The sequence below is a fragment of the Panicum virgatum genome, chromosome 7N (genome assembly GCF_016808335.1).
Source record: "Panicum virgatum strain AP13 chromosome 7N, P.virgatum_v5, whole genome shotgun sequence".
NCBI lineage: Eukaryota > Viridiplantae > Streptophyta > Magnoliopsida > Poales > Poaceae > Panicum > Panicum virgatum.
Genome location: NC_053151.1, coordinates 49,610,181 through 49,615,986, shown reverse-complemented (window position 1 = coordinate 49,615,986; position 5,806 = coordinate 49,610,181).

Here is a 5,806-nt window from a genome sequence, read left to right as displayed (position 1 = left end):
ACTTTCAAACACCTTCTCAACTGCGAGACATGAAACACTGGGTGTATGTCCGACATTTCTTCTGGTAGCTCTAGACGGTACGCTACTGCTCTGACTTTCTTCAGAACTCGGTACGGTCCAATGTACCGAGGGGCCAACTTTCCTTGCACCTGAAATCTTCGGGTTCCTCGAATGGGTGACACCTTGAGATAAACGAAATCTCCTGGATTGAAACTTATTTCCCGTCTTTTCTTGTCCGCGTAGCTCTTTTGCCGAGACTGGGCGGCCTTCAACTTCTCACGGATTTCTGCTACTCTTTCCTCGGCTTCCTTTATGAGTGCGGGTCCGACTAGGGCCCGTTCTCCAACTTCTGACCACATTAGGGGAGTTCTGCACTTTCTCCCGTAAAGAGCTTCGAATGGCGACATGCCTAAACTCACTTGATATCCGTTGTTGTATGAAAATTCTACATAGGGTAAGCTTTGTTCCCAATCCTTGCCATAGGTGAGAACACATGCTCTCAACATGTCTTCCATAATCTGATTCACTCTTTCTGTTTGGCCATTCGTCTGTGGGTGATAAGCGGAGCTGAAATCCAACTTGGTGCCCATGGCTTTATGCAAACTTTTCCAAAACCTAGAGGTGAACTGGGTCCCTCTATCTGAAACAATACGGCTGGGCACACCATGCAATTTCACTATGTTCTCCACATAGAGCTTGGCTAGCTTCTCTCCGCCGTAATTGGTTCGTACGTGTATGAAATGAGCTGATTTAGTAAGTCGATCTACTATTACCCATATGGAGTCGTGCCCTTTCTGAGTCCTGGGCAAACCTACTACAAAATCCATTCCTACCTCGTCCTATCTCCAAAGCGGGATGGGTAAGGGTTGCAACAACCCTGCTGGTTTCTGATGTTCGGCCTTGATCCTTTGACAAGTATCGCACCGGGCGACAAATCGTGCAATATCTGCCTTCATCCCGTTCCACCAATATTTTTGTTTTAAGTCCATATACATTTTGGTGGATCCAGGGTGAATGGAATATGCCGAGTTGTGAGCTTCATCCATGATTATTTGCCTAAAGTCTCCTTTCTGGGGCACACAAATCATATCTTTATAGCATAATGTTCCCTTATTGTCCACTCTAAAATCTGGCGCCTTATTTTCTCCAGTCTGCCTCCGAATTTCCATCAGCCCCTTGTCCGAACTTTGTGCCTTTCTAATTTTGTCCTCTAGTGTGGATTGGACGTTTAGCACTTGGCTAGAACCTCGAGGGACAATGTGCACATTCAATCGTGTCATTTCCTCCCGCAGATGATCATCCTTGGGTCCATAGGATTTCCGACTTAGGGCATCAGCTACCACGTTAGCCTTGCCAGGATGGTAATGGATTTCCAAATTATAATCTTTAACCAATTCTAGCCATCTTCTTTGCCTCAAGTTCAAATCCGGCTGGGTGAAGATATACTTCAGGCTCTTATGATCGGTATAGATTTCGCACTTATTTCCAATCAAATAATGCCTCCAAATTTTAAGTGCGTGCACTGCGGCTGCAAGTTCCAGATCATGGGTTGGATAATTCTGCTCATGAGGCCTGAGCTGGCGGGAAGCATATGCAACGACTTTCCCGTCTTGCATGAGTATGCAAGCCAATCCTTGTCGGGATGCATCACAATAGATGACAAAATCCCGATGAATGTCCGGTAGGGTCAGCACTGGGGCGGTCGTTAGTCTTTGCTTTAATTCCTGGAAACTCCTTTCACACGACTCTGTCCAGGTGAATTTCTTCTCCTTCTTGAGTAGCTCTATCATGGGCCGGGCTATCTTGGAAAATCCTTCAATGAACCTCCGATAATACCCAGCTAACCCAAGAAAGCTTCTGATCTCACTGACGTTGGTCGGTTGCTGCCAGTTGGAAACTGCTTCGACCTTATCGGGGTCCACTGCTACTCCCTCCGCAGTTAGAATATGACCAAGGAAGGCTACTTTCTCCAGCTAGAACTCACACTTGCTGAATTTGGCGTATAGCCTATGCACTCTCAGCTTTTCCAAAACTACCCTCAGGTGCTGCTCGTGCTCCTGAATACTCTTCGAGTAAATAAGTATGTCGTCGATGAAGACTACGACAAACTTATCTAACTTGTCCATAAACACCTTGTTCATGAGGTTCATGAAATAAGCAGGTGCATTTGTCAGTCCAAAAGACATCACTAGGAACTCAAACTGCCCGTATCGGGTGACAAAGGCTGTCTTTGGGATATCGCTCTCCCTAATCTTGAGCTAAAAATATCCGGACCTCAAATCGATCTTGGAGAAGTACTTGGCCCCTTTTAACTGATCAAAAAGGTCATTGATCCTGGGAAGGGGGTACTTGTTCTTGATAGTGCCTTCGTTTAGTGCCCGGTAATCTACACACAACCTCATACTTCCGTCCTTCTTCTTGACAAATAGAACCGGGGCTCCCCAAGGAGACGAACTTGGCCTGATGAAGCCAATTCGTTGTAGTTCTTCCAGCTGTTTCTTTAATTCTGCTAACTCAGAGGCTGCCATCCTATAGGGTCTCTTGGCTATAGGGGCGGTTCAAGGGACAAGGTCAATAACAAAATCTACATCCCTATCTGGTGGCATACTCGGAAGTTCTTCAAGAAAGACATCTGGGTATTCATTCACTACTGGGACTTCTTCCAAGGACTTGGCTTCCATGCTAAACACCATCGGGTTCGATCCACTCTCCCGGGTATGACAGGTCACTCGGACTCCTTCTGGGTTCGTGAGGTGTACCACCTTGTCAGTACATCCTATGAGACCATTGTGTCGACTTAACCAGTCCATTCAAAGGATCACGTCTATTCCCTTGGACTTTAGTACTACTAAGTCTGCTAAAAATTCTACTTCACTTAAATTGATCCTTACCCGTAGACAACCTAGTTGACACTTGATGTCACCTCCAGGCGTCCGGGTTAATAGGGGTGTTTTTAGTAGTACTTTAGGTATTTTGTGCTTTTCCACAAAACTCGAGGATATGAATGAGTGTGATGCTCCAGAATCAAATAACACTGTTGCAAGGGCTGAGCTGACTAGGTACTCACCGAGTACTATGCCCTGAGCTCCTTGAGCCTCCTGTGCGTTGATGTGGTTGACGCGGGCTCGTCCAAATGACTGCTGGGGCTGCCTCATCTGCTGACTGTTGTTGTTGGCGTTGCTATTGTTGCAGATGAGCACTCGGTTGGCACCCGACAGGACTGCCCTTGGCCCATTCACTGTATTGGAGAAGGCTGACGTAGCTGGCTTGTTCTTGGCATAGGGACAGTCGGCGATGAAATGTCCCGTCTCACGGTAGTTGAAGCAGGCCCTCACATTGCTGTTGTTGGTGGTGACCTGGCTTGCATTACTTTGCAGGGCCCTCATGGTGTTCTGGCTTCTGGGCTGGGTGTTAGGGGCCCGTGGTCCTGTCACTTGAGACTGAGTTCTGTACTGCATTGGGGCTTGGGACCTTGGTGCGTTGTAGCTGAAGCTTCTGGGCTTCTGGAAACGATCCTGCTGGCGAGACTTGCTCTCCAGGAACTTGCGCTTGTTATCTTTTCTTTCATCAATCTTGGCCTTCTCTGTGAGGATTGCCTTGTTCATCAAGGTGTTGAAATCAGGATAGATCTGAGGGGTGAGCAGGGTCCTGAGTTCTGGGTTTAGTTCCTTCTTGAACATATCCTGCTTCTTCTCGTCGTCGTTTACTTCTTCTGGTGTATAGCGAGCCTGCTCCATAAACTGGTGGGTATACTCTTCCACTGACATACTTCCTTGCTGAAGTGCGCGGAACTCATCTGCCTTGCGCTTCATGGTGGCCGAGGGGATATGATATCGGCGGAATTCCTTCACAAATTCCTGCCAGGTGATGGTGGAAGCATCTTTGGCAGCAGCGCAGTAATTCTCCCACTAGGCTAAGGCAGACCCGGTGAGTTAGTGAGCTGCTAGAAGGACTTTGTCTCGGTCTTGACATTCAAACGACTCGAGCTTCCTCTGGATCACATGAATCCAATCGTCTGCATCCAAGGGGTTGCTTGATCCAGCAAAGGTGGGCGGCTTGGTCCTCAGAAAAACTGTCAGCTTGTCATTCATGGTTTGTCCTCATGGCTGCCTGTTGACAAGGGCATTGGCCAGTGTTTCTAGGATGAGGGTCTGATTGTGGATTATTTGTGCCAGGTCTCCGAGGGGTGGAAGTGGTGGCAGTGGCACTTCTCCTTGATTTTCTCCTCGGTTCTGACTCACTTCCTGTTCATCCTGGGGAGGGTTCTGTCCATTCGGCTGCATTCTCGTGTCAGCGACTGCAAGGTTCCGAATGCGGGAGGCCCTCATAATGCTTCGGGAGGCCATCTATAAATTGGATAGAGTTTTTGTGAGATTGGGATTAGGTGATGTTTAAGTTGTTTAATTCGTATTTTTGAAAAGGCAGAATCTAACTTCTGCCGGTAAGCACACAACTAACAAGCACACAAACATAGCAACCAACAAGCACCAACATCTTCATTACTGCAAGAGAGGGTACAACACGAGGACAAGACTAAAACACGTACTACACGACCGGGTACAGGTTAACACTAAGGGTACAACTCAAGCCAGGGGAGCTGGGAGGGTACAACACTAGGATGGCGTCGGTCAATCTACTCGCGGGGCGGGCCTTCTTCTGGGGCGGAGTATGCGAGTAGTCCTTGCTCGCCATCCTCTAAGTTCCCGTTCTCCCGGGGTTGCGTAGCAGCTTCTCCTTCACCGACGGCAGTAGACCCTTCGGGGTTCTCGGTTGGGGCTTGTGAGGTTATCACGAGTGGCCCCCATCCTATGACGGGTGTCCCGAGTAGAACATGGTCTTCCCCAATTGACGGGACTGGGGTTCCACTTCTGGTCCATTCTTGCATACGCCGGTCTCGGGCTTGCCTGAGGCTCTCTTGAGCAACTGCTTCGCTGCTGACCGCGGCTGCGGCTCTTGCCTAGGCTTGGGCTGCTCGTACCTGTTGCAGTCTCACTGCGAGCTCTGCTTGCTCGGCTCGATGGGTCTGCTCCCTCAGAATGTTGGCTTGCTCGTCAAAGAGCTGATCCAAGGCGGCTAGGTAGGTAGCTACTTGGTACAGAGGGTCTACTTCATGGCGGCGCCGTTCCAGACTTCTCATGCGTGCTTCCCAAACTGGGGTTCTGATGGCCGGCGGAAAGAACCTCATTGGCTTGGGTGCTAGGTGTTCTTTGAAAATCCGGCACAGGTAACGGAGTGCCTTTCTGATGGCCAAGGGATAGGTAGCTTGGTGCCTAAATCCCGTAGCGGTCACTCACCATGACTGGATGTCGGGGTAGCGATCACTTCTGGCGATGACTATGATCACCCTGCAGCGGAGAGTGCCATGATGCTCGTACTCTCTGCTGTAGTACCTTGGGCGTTCCGTGACGCCAAGGCTCTCCAGGGCGTTAATCAATAGGCTGGGGAGGCCAGGTGCAGCTTGGCAGTCGCCTTGGGTCCATCCTTCCTCAGCCATCTGAAAACAAAGATAGGGAGAAAAACTTGCACAAATATTTGGGGTACACAAAGGGAGTAGATGATATTTATTATTGCAACATGGTGGGGATACAGACTTCATGGTTACACGATTATCAGGGCAAAGGTTCTAGCTTGGGGTGCTACTCCTATCATGGGGATTCTTCCTCGATCCTAAGAGGGCGCTTCTTTAGTGGAAGATACTGATCCATCACGTCATCTTCGGTCTGAGTACCTTTATCCCAGTGGGTTTCTTCAGGTTCTTCTTCTTCGGTTTGAGTGCCCACATCCCAATGGGTTTCCATGGGTTCTT